General features: G+C 45.9%; 1 protein-coding gene across 4 annotated transcripts in view; it reads right to left on the bottom strand.

The window, feature by feature from the left end:
- The window catches only part of CLIP2 (CAP-Gly domain containing linker protein 2), an 83,265-nt gene extending 71,841 nt beyond the window's left edge, over positions 1-11,424 (bottom strand). The window contains exon 1 of one of the 4 annotated variants that reach the window (XM_052803591.1): positions 11,326-11,424. The gene's annotated coding sequence lies outside the window, so the exon portion shown is untranslated. Of the gene's footprint in view, positions 1-8,500; positions 8,570-10,903; positions 11,189-11,325 lie in introns of those variants that run through there. The other 3 variants (XM_052803589.1, XM_052803593.1, XM_052803590.1) reach the window with 3 other exon arrangements.
- Positions 11,425-15,631: the final 4,207 nt, after the last annotated feature.

Below are 15,631 nucleotides of genomic sequence, written 5' to 3'. Positions count from 1 at the left end.
CTGCCACACAATGTGTAGCTGGGGATGGTCCAACAGCACCTTGATTTCGACACATCCTTTGCATGCACATTCAGGAGGGTTAAACATAAAAGCAGGAACTTAATTTTTCTACCCAAGTTCTGGTTTTGTATTTCAGAAAGAATACAGGGCCTCAAAGAGGTTTCTGGGTTTGGTCCCCTAGCCTCTGTCATTCAAGAACCTCTGGGACTCCAGGCAAGATTGAACTTACCTTAGCGCAGCCCAAGAACAACCCCTGCTCCCCACGAGACCTACAACTGCCTGTTGCAGCAATTCATTCTTGCACGTGTCGCACTCCCCATGCAAAATCTCCCACAGAAGACAGCATTACTGCTTGCAGAAGACTTCAGCATCAGGCACTGTAAATGTTGAAAATAATACCTGAAGCCCAACATCTCCCTGAAAACAAACTGCTAGTGAAGAACTTCATCCACTGAACGCTGGAGGAGCTCTTCACTCACTTCCACAATAAGCATACAGAATAAAGGCAAAAAGCGTTCAGTGTCAAGTCTGGTATTCATTTATTAGGCCTTATACAAAACCTTTACTGGCCTAAAGATACTGATTTTTTTTTTTAAGTTATGTAAAATCATTTAATTTCTTATTTCTGAGCATTTGGTTGCATCCACTTCATATTTCCAAGCTTTTCTGCACCTTTCCGATGCCCAGGAAAATGAGGTCTTCAGGCAATAAAGCTCCATCTCCTAGAGTAGTTACTCTAGGATACGTTACTGCCCAACTGACCGCATGCCAGAGGCAAGGACAGGTAAAGATTTGGTGTCCCAGGCTCACGACCCCACAACACCGGCCATACTGCAAAGACAGGCTAGGGATTTTATGAACAGAATTTTGCCTTGAAATCAAATGCGAAGGCCGTATTCAAACCACTCAGTCTTCTGCGAAAGGGACAGGAAATGAATCCGCTTAACATAGAGACAGGATCTGATAAAGCCAAACTGCAGCTTTGCTAATAGAGACAGAGATTATGCTGACAAGAAAGGGCAATTTTATCTTTTAATTCCTTAAGATGTTCCATCCAATCCAAGGTAATCATACCATCGCCTTCTCACTTCTCCGATTAGTTACTCTTTCCAACAAGCAATCAGAAACCCATTTCTGAAGCACAAGGCATATTAGGACTAAATCCTTTCACTTAATTGAAGTATAGGGGAAATAAGAGGCGCTCATTCTTAATTAAGGTCAGACTCCTCTCCCAAGAAAACCTTTCCTTCTCCCATAGAGGGAATGGAGGTAAAGTACTACAGGAATGAAAGAAAGGAGCGTATTGCCTTCAGTTACACACAGGGAAAACCAGGGGATCCCAGTATCCTCTGTCAGGCATAAGGCTTTTTCTCCCTTGCAGTTGAAGAATTCACACAGGTTCTTCAGCCATAAAGCTCTGTTGTTACTATGTAGTGGCCCTTACATGTCTGAAAGGTTAATCTCTAAAAAAGCCTGTGTTTAGTCTTCTCACTCAAATTTTGTAATAATTAGCGCAGAATGCAAAGGGAAAGCCTAGAGGCCTTCTATTTATAAACTTAGATTTTTTTTTTAAGCTAATTCTAACCACTATGATAGACTAATCACCCTGTGATTTCGTTATAAACAATGCTTACTAAAGGAAGAATGTGCAAAAACATCCCATTGCACTCTAACTAAAAACCACAATGCAAAACCTGAGGCAAAGTAGGGGAGAAAAAAAACAAAGGACATTCAAGGAAGTCATCATATACAAACTGGGGAGTAATTATGGGCTTGCTGATGAGCTCACACTCCCCATGCTGGCAAAACTCCTACTGAAGACTGACACAGTAGATAGCAACAATTTGGCACTAATTGCAGAGCAAAACTAGCTCTAATTTGTGGGAAACATCCTGGGGATGGTCTTTGATCTACATGAGTTTCTGCTCCCTGGAGTTAAGCCCCGGGGCAGGGGACAGTGTCCCTACAGAAATATATAGGGGCATGACACCAAAATTGCACAGCTCACGCGGGAAGGGAATAGAATATGCAGAGATTTCAGAACTGCTGTCCTCCAGGTCAACTCAGACTCATTGATCCAATGGCTACTCAGTTCCATGGAAGGTTTCTCTACAATTCAAGGGGCTTTGATAAAATCCAAGTTTCCTATTCACAGAAAGTGTTATTTGTCATAAGCACTATCTGGAAAAGAAACATGAGGAGGGCAGGCAGAGTGCAGGAAAGACAATGATACATGATAAACATATTCCATTATAATGGCTTGGTATTTTACTATTGGAGAAACAAATTCTTCAATTAAATATGAGCTATACAATAACTCAGCCACGCTACCCACCCTGTGCAGAGCTGCACAAGGATCTGAAGTTTTGGAACTTCCTGGCTTTTGACTGCTTGATTTAGTGTAGCATTAAAGTTCACCCTGGCACTTAATCTGTTATTCACTGGAGCTCAGGTTAACATATAGATCTTGATTTGTGCACTTCTGTAATCTAACCTCTGCCCTGGACTTTGATTATGAAACAAAAACAGGACCCAGGTCCCTCCCGCCCTGATTTCTTCCCACTTTTTTTTTTACAACCTGCACCTGCAATGAAGGCTTCTTCACAGGCCAGCCTTGGTTTGTAGACTGTAACTGAAAGGCTGGAGCAACAAAGAGCTGCAAATAGGAAACAACTGCTGTTGCAAGTTTCTTCTCTCCCTCTTCGCACATTTAAGTTTTTTGAAACTAGGAATTTTGTTTTCATTTGCAGTGCAGTGTTATGACAGCCTGTCTGATTGTAGTTCAGCTGTACCAGTTTAAACTTGCAGATGATTTGGTTAAAAGCAAAGAAAACAAGAGTGGAATGCAACATGTTTCTGGTGTAATAGAAAATACCTTGGGACACATCGGGCTTGCCACTGAAGCCCCACTAATGCTGCCCAGTATCTACACACACCCTCAAGTGCACTAGGAAAAGACACCATGTTAATGCAATCACACATTTAATGCAATCTGGTATGCAGTGGAGACCTGGTCATTATAGCAGGAATAAGAGCAAACCCTTGCTCCGGGCCATTGGTACTGTAGGTGTAACACCTAGTACAGAAACCCACTCCAAAGAACCCTGATGCAAACAATGTCACATGAAGGGAAAATTGATCCTGCCTCTCCACAAGCTGCTGAAATTTCAGGCAGGGATGCAGAATAGGAAGGGCCTACCCTGCACCTGATGCAACCCCTTTCATTTAGTTACAAAACCACCTTGCAAGATTTTTCATTCTTACACTTCAGCAGTGCTAGTTTCAGCCTCTGCTGGCTGGGAACCCCCCCCACCAGTTGCCAGTCCAGATTTATTCAAGCCAACCTTCTGCCCACATACCTACTCTGCCCTTTGCACAAGTCTGACACTCTCCCATTGTGTCCAACCCCCACGAGACAGCTTTGCCCTTTCTCCGCCTTCACTATATCATTTTGAACAAGCAATGCTCTCCTTTGAGAGGTCCCGAGATAGAGATTCACCATTTCCAGATTCATCTTAGGAGACCTTCTCTAAATCTCCACCACTTGAGTTCAGTCTGTTTTAGACATGGGCAAACCAAAACGCATGCTGCCTCCCAGGCGATGTCTCACCAGGCCTTGGACAAACTCTATGCCAAATACTATGAGCTAACATCATCTCATTCCTTCAAACAAAGCACTGTTCCCAAAAGCTGAAAGAATAACTAACCCACCTTCACACTCTGACTGTTAAGAGTAAGCTGAGATACAACAGGAGGTAAGCTGAAAAGGAAATCCAGACCACTATCTCACAGTTGAAATGCAGCACTGACAGCCAGGACTCCTGCTTTCTTCTTCCACAGTGGTCAGTAATCTCCTTGCCACATGAAGAGGGATGATAACGGTACCAAGCTCGCAAACAGAGGGGTGGTAGACCTGGAGAGTTACACCACTGGTACCTACTGAATGATCTAAGATCACCAAACCAAAGATGGTAGGGAAGAGCAAACCCACTCTCTCTCTGGAGCACCAAGGCACTGTGTAAGCCCCATCCCCTCTACCCACGCTCATCCCCCTTCCCATCGCTGTGCTGGCAGCAGCGGAGCAATGTTGGCCGCAGTTGTTCCCTGGAGCACCCTCCTCCCTGCCGATTCACCAGCCTGCACTCAGCCTCCCACTTAAGAAGCTGACCTCTGGGCTATGTGCATTAATTGCTGCTTTCTCCTGAGCCTCTCTACAAATACTGTGATTTTGCCAGACCTCAGCTGACACCGACATATCTACACAGCTCCCACCATAACCAGTGGTGGAGACGGGGAGGCCAGTAATCTAGAAAGTTTGCTTTCAGCCAGTACGCGTTAATCATGGAGTTTCCTACTTTATCAACTGCAACCTCAATACAAAGATGCTCAGAAAAGCCAGTACAAGAAGGAATATGTCTCTTATTCAAATTACATCCCTATCAATGACCAAACTATAAAAATTTTGGCAAGTTATATCAAACTGGATCTTATCTGTCAACATCATTACATTATCCCTTCCTGCCGCATGGTTCCTTTCACCCACACCTTACCATCTGCCTTGCAGAGGCTGTCATTTACTTTGGATTGCACCACGTGTAGAGAAGCAGATGCCAGCTCGAAGCCTCTAGGCACTAAGCAACACACTAAGCCACAACAGCACCACAGGATGGCTACCTTGTATGTCATATCAGAGGAGGTTAGAGATCACAGTTTCTAGGGGGTAAAAAAAGAAAACACCATCCTACACAGTCAGATTGCAAAGCAGGTGTGGAGACTGAACATGCTCGGTGTGCTGCCCATGCTCCAGCAGGACCTGTTAGGCTCTCTTGTCCTAGCCAGCCCGTCACAACACAGGCTGTGCGCATCTGGGAAAGGCTGTCAATCCCAGCCTCCTCCAGCAGCAGAGACCTTACAAGAGGTGTACTGCTCCACAGCCTAGCTCTAACCAGCATCTCCACCTATACACGACCGTGCCATTGAGAAGCACTCATACAGCACTGCTTGACGTGTAGATCCCAGCAGCCGAAAGGAACAGGTCTGGCTAGATGGATCAGTACAAAAAATGGGATTTAACGTTTCATATCTCTGGAGATAAGAGTGATGCTGATGGGATGAACCCAGCCTGCATGCAGGTAGGCAGGACAGATGGATCAACCCACCACACTCCTGGAGTACCACAGCACTACATGTTCTAGTCAGAGCTTTAGAGCCACCACATGTCCCTAGCTGCTCCTTCACTTCTTAGAGAAACAGGTTGTGTCTATACTGCAAGTGTCATTAATCTCTCCTCCAATGCAGGCAAGACCACAATCGTGATTTTGTACAGACATCAAGATATAATCTCATCTAGCCAAGCAAGTATAAAGCAGTTACAAGCAGCAGCCTGAGTACATTATAACGCAGAGCACTGGCATGACGTCTCTAACACAGACTGGCCCTGTTTCAACCAAAAAGAAAGAGCAAAAACCAAATTGTCACTCTCCTAACAAAGGCAATCAATGTTTCCAGCACCCTAAGGCAGAGTATATAAAGCACTCCATAAACCTGACCCATACGATGACCCAAAAGCACCATTTGACTTTGACATTTCCATGTTAGTGTGCTGGAAGTGCTCCTGCACCTTCCTACCATCTAGCCAATGTGCTTCAAGGGGGAATTCAGAGATAAAAACAAAAAAAATGCTTGTAGATGCTTTGGAGACACCAAGATTAAGCTCACAGGAAGCATTGCTTATTGCCAGTATCATTTACTAGAAATATATATAAATATACATATAAACTTAAATTTTTCCTACGGAAGAGATTCAGCAAGTTCAAAAAGCTACTTCATAGATCCCAGTAAAAGCCTACATAAATTGACATGTAAAATATGAACTGGGTAAGGCAAAACAGCTTCCTCTGCCTCAGCAGCATATTCCTCACAAGCCTGCCTTTTTGTGCCATATTGCCCATCATTAAATCGCCATTAGGAATGGCTAGCAGATTGGTCATCAGCTAGAACGTCCTAAACTTACCAGCTGGGAAACAGAAGTCCAGAGGAAAAAAAAGCACTTATTCAAGGTTGCAGACTGACCTACTCTAGTTTGCATGGTAAGGATCTCAGTTATAAAACAAGTAACTATATGCCAAATATAGCTAAGGAGCAGACTTTAATCACCAGGACAGGCTTCACACGGAAGGCTGACAGGAGCCACTGAGGTAGTATAGCACACAATATATGACAGCCAAATATGAGGCTAAAAAGTCTATTAAATACATCTCATGACATAAGTGCCTCTCCACATCTTCCAGGAGAGGCCTCTTTTTCCAGAGAGGTTTGTTCCCCAGCCAGGACAGCCTCTGCATCCAGGGGATGTGCTTGCAGGTCATGAATGAGAGTATTTGCAAGAGATGGGAAAGTGCTGTTTGTTTCAACAGGCAGCTGCTTTTTGCGCCTGTCAGGATTACTGAAAAGTTTCCAGCACTAATTGGTGGGGACAGAATTTTTCAGAGCATGATGCAACAAATAAAGCGGGGAGGAATATGTCAAAGGAGGAAAAAGAACAGACCAGCCTGAGAAAGCCTTTGTTAGTGACTATGCCAGAAGTTGGTGCCTTGGTTTGGAAGCCTTTCTCTGCCCCTCCATAATAAGTTCATGCTGCAAAAGAAATTGTGCTGTTTTTGTCAATGAAACACCTTTGTACTTGTCCTTTCTACAGTAACAGGCAGACACACAAAGTGACAATGACAACAAATACAAAGGGGAAGACACATACTATGCAGTTCTAACTACAGCATCAGTTCAAACTGAGCTAGACTGTCCAGAGAGCCTGCAGAAACTCCCTCATTGCCCATGCTATTCTTTAAAAAAATAAAATAAAAATATCAATCTTCAAACCTCTGCCTTGAACACAGAGATGAAGACAGACCTAACCTGGAACAGACAGATGGATCAGATGACCTCTTGAAGCTTCTGCCACCCCAAAGTTTCGGGAAGTCCTTTCCACATAACCAGCATCCATGTAGCCTTTACTACACAATGCAACTTATTCACCAAAATAAAACAGGATTCATTTTGACCAAGAGCTCTGGCACAAGCAATACAATTTTATTTGCATTATCTTTTTAAAGGAACAGCATGAAGGAACACAGGAGAGGGATTAAAAAGCACCAAAAAGTAATTAAAGAGTTCCGAGATCCAAATATCCAACATCCACATAGCATTTCATTCACAGACTTCAAAGGAGGTCAGAACTGCATCACCCATTTTGTACCTGAGAGAAACAGAAGCAAAAGATTTTTTCCAAGACTACTCAAAAAACAGTGCTAGAGAATAGTTGCCTGACTCTATTAGGCATCACTATCTCTCTGAATATCCAACAAATCAAAGGACTTGGAAGTCTTTCGGAAGTGTTTGTTATAGACACAGAGTATAAATACTTTTCAAAAATAATCATTTAGCCTTCCCAGGCACAAATGGAGTTATCAAGGGAGTCAACATCAGACTTCAGAGCATTAACTCTCAAAATAAACCAAACAAAATTCAGATTCCCTTTGTGCTTCAGCACAGACGGGGATGAAGAGATGGGGACTTCATTGCTGGCTCAGAACCCACAGCAGGGCATTTCACTAGTCCGTGCCACATTTCTCTACAACTATCCAGGTGGTAAACACTAGATAATAAAAATAAATCACTGAAAGAAAAGTAGCACCTAATTTTCATGCCAATTCAAGCCAGCATTGTATTTTATTCTATCATACTGAAGGAAAAAAATTTAAACTGTGACAACAAAATATGACAATGCTTGGTTTTATTTCTTCACACATCTTTCTTTGCTTATGCTGCATCTGAAACAACCGTCGCTATTTGATAGACACAGTTTCACTCACTTAAAGGGAGATAACAAAACCATTGCCACTGCACGGGAATGATTTCCAAAAAGTCTGATGCAGAGATATTGTGGGTTTGGGTTTTTTTTTTAATGGGGTTTCTTCGGGTTTGGGGGGGTGGGGGGTTTGTTTTTTGTGTTTTTTTTTTTTTCTTTCTTTTTCAGGAATAGCAGTAAGTATCAGTTTAAGGTGCCAGACTCAGTCACATGCAATGAAGTCATTTTTCCACTGGTAGCTACAGCAAGAGCTACTGCACAATAATGTAAGAGCAAGAAATTAAATCCAGCTACAAGGAAAGTGAATTTGATTTGTTGAACTGCAATGCCTAACAGGACAAAGTACAAAAGACAAAACACAGCACACAGGGTCCTCTGAGCAGAGCAGGAGGAAATGGTCTGAGAGCATGGTGGTACTGCAGAAAGAGACTTTGTGCATCAATGCTCTGACAGACTTCTGTGATTCTCTGTCAGCATCAGCCACAGAGATGAGAGCTTTCACGCAGGACAGAAGGACGGCTGCATGGAAAAGGCAGGACTAAAACAGGACTCAGGAAGACTAAGTCCAATTCCTTTCTCTAACCTGGGCTTCTGGGGTGACCTTGGACAGTACGTCATCTTTATTCAGCAACTTACCTAATTTGGTTGTTTTAGAAAACTGACCAGTAAAACAAAGCCCCAGTCTTGCTGCCGTCTGACATCACCAGCACTATCAGCCAAGGTGCCCTGCCAGGCAAACAGGACCTGAAATTCTACCATAAATATCATGAGAACAGTGATACAAGAACAACAGCCAGAGATTGTTGGCCGTCTTTAACTCAGCAATAGAGCAGCAGAAAAAAAATGCTTTCTTGCCCCATGTCAGCAACTGCCTTGGTCATTCTTGTGCTCAGACCCCTTGGGAGATGGAGAGGGAAACAGGTCACAAGATATCTATTTTTCATAAACATCTTCTATAAGTATCTCTATAAATACCTATAGATCCCTCTATAAATAAGACCATAGCAGTGTCTTAACGTAGGTTAGCAACAACTCATGTTCAGGTCTAGCTACCTGTACCCGGGCTTTCCCAGAGCTTTAAAAGTCAGTATATAAACCTTGCCATGCATTGTATACACTCTGCAAAGTGGTACCAACACCATGTATCTGGGGGATGCAACTTACTTTATATATTTTTCTCATCGTCACCAAAATTATGACACTCCCCACCTTCCCCCCCGCCAAAAAATTATTCATTTCCCCGAGTTTCACAGATAGAGGAAGCATTTTGATAAATAAAAACAGCAACCTTAGTCAGGAGGTGGAATCCGTGCCCTTACCCATTTTAACCACCCAGTAACACAAGGGAAGAAGAACTAGCATGCATACCCTTACATAACTGCATCCCTTGACACTGGAAAATCCCCCTTTGGGTTCTTCATCGTTTCTTCTACCAGAGCAAAAGCACAAGGGGGGAGAAAGACGAAATGCACCAGGAACTGCTACATGCTGGAGTAAATTATGGCAGCCTCCAAGGCTAGACGTGGCAGGAAGCCAAGCAGAAGAGGAGCACATACCAACCCTTGGCCTCAGTAGATAATCCAGTCCATACTTATCCTAAAAGCATCTCCTGAAACACACAGGTTTTCCCTTAATTGAAGGCAGGCCCCACACATGAGCACTCCTGAGATGATAGACTGGTTCCAGCACAGCTTCTCTCTGACATGCCTGTAATGGCTGGTGCTAACATTTTAACTTGTGGCTTGTCTCAGAGCTGAGCCTTTGAAGTCCTGTAGTCTCAGTGATTTCTGGCAGGCACAGTGACACCTTTTGCTGAGAACACAGCATCCCAAATGTATCTCTGTCCACACACAGACCAATTCTACTCAAATTGCAAGTCACCCTTAAGGAAACACTTCTAGCCAACAGTAACCGATGGGCTGGTGAAACTTGAAATCCATTCCAGCAGGATGAGTTCCTGAGGCAAGGTTTGCAGGCCTATGAGACTGACGCTCAATAGAGCAGCAAATAACAGTCGGTGCTGACACAGTGCTTTGTCTCCCAGCACTTCCCGAACGCCGTTGCAGCCTGCCTAGATGCCCTGGAGATAACAACGCGTGCCTCTGCCTCCATCCCTGGATGCTTCCCCAAAGAGACCATTTGCTGGTTTGTATCAGGAGATGCAAGGGGCAGAGACCTGCTCGGTCTGTCCTGCCACCCACAACCTGAGCAGTGTGTGAATGCCAGCAGCCCGACCCAGTTGGGCCTGCCTCTGAAACACACCTCCTTGCTACAGACAAAAAACCCCATCAAATCCTGCAGTATGTAGTTAACACCGATACTTGGATCATTAAAGAACAAAAATCCAGAGAGGAGACCGAGCCCAGCGAGCAGTCCAGCTTCCCCGAGACAAAAGAAAATTTTCCTCCCGTTTCAAAACAGAAACTCGCTCCGCACTGAGCCACCGATGCTAACACCCACTCTTATCTCCATCTTCCCAGCATCAGACCCCTGCTTCTCCGGCTGCTCCCAGCCAGAGCCGTTTGCTGTGACCCACCGGCTGCGTTTACTACCAAACCCACACCCAGCTGCGGAGGTGCGGGGCAGGGCTGTAGCCCTGTCTGGGCGCCCGGGTGGGTGGGAGTGTGCAGGTGGGTGTGCACCAGGCCGGGCGGCAGCCGAGCAGACCCCACCGCCGCGCACTCCCACCCGAGCCCCCTCCCCACCAGCCGGTGGGTGCCCCGCTCCTGCCCAGCCTTCGGGGCCGCGAAGGCAACGGGGGCGGGGGGCGGCGGCGGGAGCAGCACCCCTCCTCGCACGAAACGCAGCCCACGACAAGGACGGTGCCTTCCCTCCCCCGACCAAGGACAACGCTTTACCGCGGCCAAGCCGCCGACAAGGAGAGCCGAGCGGCGGATCGCGGCGCTGACAGCTCCGCAGAGCCCGCTCCCTCCGGGCTTTTCCCGCACCAGCTCCGTTCATCCCCTCCTTTGTTGCCGGCGCGGCGCGGGCTGGCAGAGGCGCTTCCCCCCCGCCGCCCTCCCCGCGGTCCCCCCTTACCCTCTCGCAGCCCGCCGGGGAGCGGAACCGGAGCCGCCGCAGGCTGCAGCCCCTGGCAGGCGGCCGCCGTGCCACTCCCTGGGCGGCCGCGGCGGAGCCCAGCCGGGAAGGAGGGAGCTGGGCGGGCGGCCCGAGTTGGCGGAGGAGGAGGAGGAGGAGGATGCTGGGCCCGGCAGCGCGGCCCCCTCCCTCCTCCCGGCCGCCGCCGCCTGCGGGTGCTGCGGGGGCACGGCCGGGCCCTGCGGCCCGCGCGAACAAAGGGGGCGGCCCGGGGCCGCCCCGCGCCGAAATCCTCCTGGTTGGCGGACCCCGCCGCCGCCGGAAGCCGGGTGGGAGGGTGGAAAGGCAGCGCCGAGGCTCCTCCTGGCTGCCCGCAGCCCTTAGCGCTCATTCCGTCAAAAAGAAATAATCGTGAAGTTCACCTTTTGCTCGGCTGAGATGCGGCCTCCCTTCCTCGCAGCTCCGGGTCTGGTCTCTGGAAAGGAGGAGCTCTCCAACCGCACCTGAATTCACGTGGTAGTGAGTTGGGTTGATGCGAGAAGGGCAGGAGGAGTTGGCAGTGCTTCCTGGAAAAAAAGGAGAGCGCCCTAATTACCAGGGACTTTCTGGGGAATGCAGCAAAGAGAAAGCACCTGCAGCCTTGCAAACTCATTCATTCAAAGCCAGGAAGGGCGGGCTGAGCTGATAATCATCACTGCTCCCTCATCACCTCTCTGCTGATAGCTCCCAGAGATGTAACTGGGCTGACGTTAGATGGAGATGTAACGGTGCAGGGTCGTATCTAGGGCCTGTGCCCTGAGATAGCATCTTTAATTCAGACAGGAGTGGGAGTGCTTCGTACAAGGGCCACAGCTGTAGCCATCGCGCTTTACTAGTTCTACAGATGGCCCACGTCGCCCAAGGGGAGACTTTGCACAGCGCGTGAGATTTTGCACATCAGACGCTATGGTGGAAGGCCCCAGGCCACGCGGTACAGAGGAGAGTCCCACCTGGCAACAGTCCCGACATTGGGTGCTGTGACTCTGCTCCGTACACCCTGCATGGGCCTGGGAAAGCACGGCAGAGATGCAAGTAAAGGAGATGCAGGCAGCAAAGCAGAGAAGAACGAAGCTGAGGTCAACTGAGCATGATCCAGAGTATGAGATTTGACAGCCCTGGCCTCAGCAAAGACGATCCAGCCCCACGAGGCAGCCGCAGGCATCCTCATTTTCCATCTTGTGGAAGGGAAGCCAAAGCGAAGAGAATTGAAATAGCTGGTCCGAGTCAAAAATAGAACCTGAAGCACCTGACTCCAACGCCTCTGCTTCAACTGTTAGTTCACTGCCTTTCCCTGATATTTTCCCTACATCCAAGCTCAAGTTGTTGCTTTGTGGTTCTGGATACAAGATTTTTTGTCTCCTCTCTAATCTGTAGTTGCCTAGGGAGACAGTATGTCACCAGAAGAGCTAGATGAGAAGGTGCCTATTGAATCAGGCTCTGGACTCCAACAGGTCTCATTTCTCCATCCAGCTTCACCCCTGGCTTGCCAGCTCTGCTAGTCTGCATCTTTACGTCCGAGTTTCTTTCCTTATCAAAGTGGGAGCGATGATGGTGACCTCCCGCTGTGAGCTCCAGAGAGACTAACTAGAAGTGCTACATGTAGCCATGCATTTTTTTAAGGAGGAGTGTAAATTTAAAGCAGTTTTGAAAAAAAAAAAAAAAAATCCTCTTTAATGTTTTCAGGTGCTTCAGGGTAGGATTTCAATTTATGTATTGCTCAGAAGTTAAACCTTCTCATTTTTGATCAATTGCATAATTTTATGCTGTATCTTATATACGCTAATTTGTTCTTATTAAAAAAACCTTCCATATAAACGTTTCATTTACAGCCCTATATCTACATTACGACAAAGAAGGTCAGCAAGTCTGGGGTTATATTTTGCCTGCCAATAGTCTGTGGTACGCGCAGCAGCTCAGTGCCGTTTCCTGTCTTCAGCCTCGAATTGTTGCAGGACAGAGGCCCAGGACTGACGCGCTACGTTGCAAGCTGGCATGTTTCTCGTTGCTTCTCCATTTCAGTGGCAGAAGTCTTGAATTTTATGAGCACTTTTGTTTTCTTTGTTAGAACTCTGTTGTCCCAAGGGCTCTGTGTGCAAATAGTCATATATTGTAATGACTATTGTATTTTATGTTCTAGTAGTGACTCACGGCGTCCTGCGATGCGAGGCCGTTGTGCCAGGCACTGCACGCTCCCTGAAGAAGAGGCAGACCTGCACGCCATGGAGTCAGGTGTCCCTCATGCTCATGCATTCTGCAACGCTGATGCAAAACCAAGAGGACAATCGAGCCCACCAGCTTCAGTAAGATGAAGCTAGAAAAATTTCACAGCTCTTAAGTAATTTCTTTGAATCATTTTGACAAATGCGCCTCTCTGACTAAACTTTCTCAGGGGTATTTCCAGGGAGAGAAGGAAAGATCATCCGGGGCCAGAGCACTCGTGGTGATGTGGCTGAAGTACCTGTAGACTTGAATTTGTGTCTTTGGCATCAAGTCCTCTTCCACAAAGCTGTCCCTCAGCTTTTGTTGTACCTGCTTTTCACAAGCAAAGCTTCAGGGTGAAAATAAGCGTTGCAATCCCATCATTCTGCAGAATGGCACTACTATTTCCCAGTAACCGTTTATTTACTCACAGGGCCTGCATGCAGGCAAACAGCCCTGCACTGATGATCCCAAGCATGGAGAAGCACAGCAGACACTTAAGTTTCAGCCTATGAATATATGAGGACTTGTTAATTTTACACAGGTGAGCAGAGCCATGACTTTCAATTAAACCATTAAGCGTAGAAAGCTGGTATGCAATCTCTGACATTTCTCAGCTATCACATTTGCCTGATAAACCTCTTGCTATATACAACCCTCCTATTTTATGAATATGATATATATTTTGTTGTGAAAGGTGGCTTCTCACAGATAGTCAAAACTGTCTCCACTTGACTGATTTATTATTCTGATTTGGTAAGTATTTGCATTAGCTGTTGGGATCACTAAAGAGCTTCACAGCTGTTTTCTTTTAAATTATCCTGACAAACTGAAGCATTACACAAAGTAATGTAAAAAACAAGGGAATACTTACACATCTAGGAAAACAAAAAGAGCAAATATTTTGTGGTTTGCTGTTATCTATATTGTTTGAATAAGGACAGCAGATAAGAAATGGCCAAAGTGTTCAATTATCTTTCTACTTTATTACCCAGCAGCAGGAGATGAAGCACCTCTCTGCAAAGAGCTGATGAGACACTTGTTTTGTCACATACCAATAGGTTACGCTTCCTAAAGTTCTGATCCTGCACTTGTTCCCCAAAGGCAGCTACATTTGAAGGCCACAGAGAGCCTCTATAGGCCATATGAAGTGGTGACATCAGGACCCCAGAAGTCAGCAAAAGCTTCAGAGTTGAATCCTTTCAGTCTTTTCCCTACCACATGCCTAGAAATCCCTGCCAAATATATCCCTTTGCCCTGCCAATGTACTGTGGGAACTGAGTGGTGGCAGAAACAACTATATTTGAAAATATTGTGCAACGTCATTACCATCAACTTGCAGTTATGTGATTTCCATCACCTCAAAGATGCAGCCGCAACAAGAGCGTAAGTTCTTACTATTCATTCAAGCTGACACTATAAATACCCTGCTGCATTTGGTGGCAGAGCACAAAATTCCAGCAGTGGTGGGAGAAACAAGATTAAAGCAGTGATCTAAAGACAAGCTGTTTTTTCCCTTTGATTACAGAGCTGCTGAAAGAACTTCTAATCTTGAGGATCAGTGACTGCTTTAGGCCTTACCCATTCTAGGCCAAGACTAAAGTTCAGAAACTTCATGTAAACAGCTTTTAAATTAAGATCTTCCACAGTTATGACGATTCAGCCAAGTGGCGCCATGTTTTCAGGCATTTGTTATCCAACCGAGCACCACTGCAAAGCCTCTAATACCCAGCAGATTCTGCTCTATCATCTCCTTAGGTGAAAGAAATCTCTCATCTATCTTCAGACATCTATATCTGAGCCAACTGTCTAGACTTACTATATAACGAGTGCAGAGAAACAGGCGCTTGGGTGCAATTCCCCTCATCATATTGCAGACATCTAAAATGGATTAATTGCTCTCTAACAATGCTCACTTCCATTCATGAATTATAGGGGTAGTCAAGAATTAGCCCAAATGAGATGTTTAAAGTTAAGTGATATGAATTCCACCCATCTTCTTTCCAGAAATGCTCAGCACAGCTGATGATGCTTATTTCGGTGCATGTAGATCAGACATGCGTGTTAGGTGCGTTCTTGTCTGAAGGCCTGACTTTGTTCTGTTTCATAGAAAGAAATTAGGCTGTTGGCCAGGATTCAACATGGGCAAGATCGGGCTCCAGGACCCTTCAGGGGAGTGCACGTGGCTTGTACAGTGTGATGGAAAGTGCTCTGAAAGAAGGCTTTCTACTAGGCTGACTGCTGTGCTTTCCCCTACACAGTTGCTAACATAAAAGCAAGTGTGGGTGGAAATATGTTGAAGGATCACGGCAGTTCTCATTAATTATGAAGATCAAGAGGAGCTCTTACTGCTTTTTTAGTGTATTTCCTATATTGAAATTAGTGTATTAACTGTTACTTAAACTTCAACCATCAGTATAATTTAATCATTAGCACAGTCTGGTTCCTGTTGTTCTACATTTTTAAAGTAAACTACCTTGCTGCAGTAGC

The sequence above is a fragment of the Harpia harpyja genome, chromosome 12 (assembly GCF_026419915.1).
Source record: "Harpia harpyja isolate bHarHar1 chromosome 12, bHarHar1 primary haplotype, whole genome shotgun sequence".
NCBI lineage: Eukaryota > Metazoa > Chordata > Aves > Accipitriformes > Accipitridae > Harpia > Harpia harpyja.
Note: the sequence above shows the minus strand (reverse complement) of the source record. Positions and strands in the feature narration are given on the sequence as shown.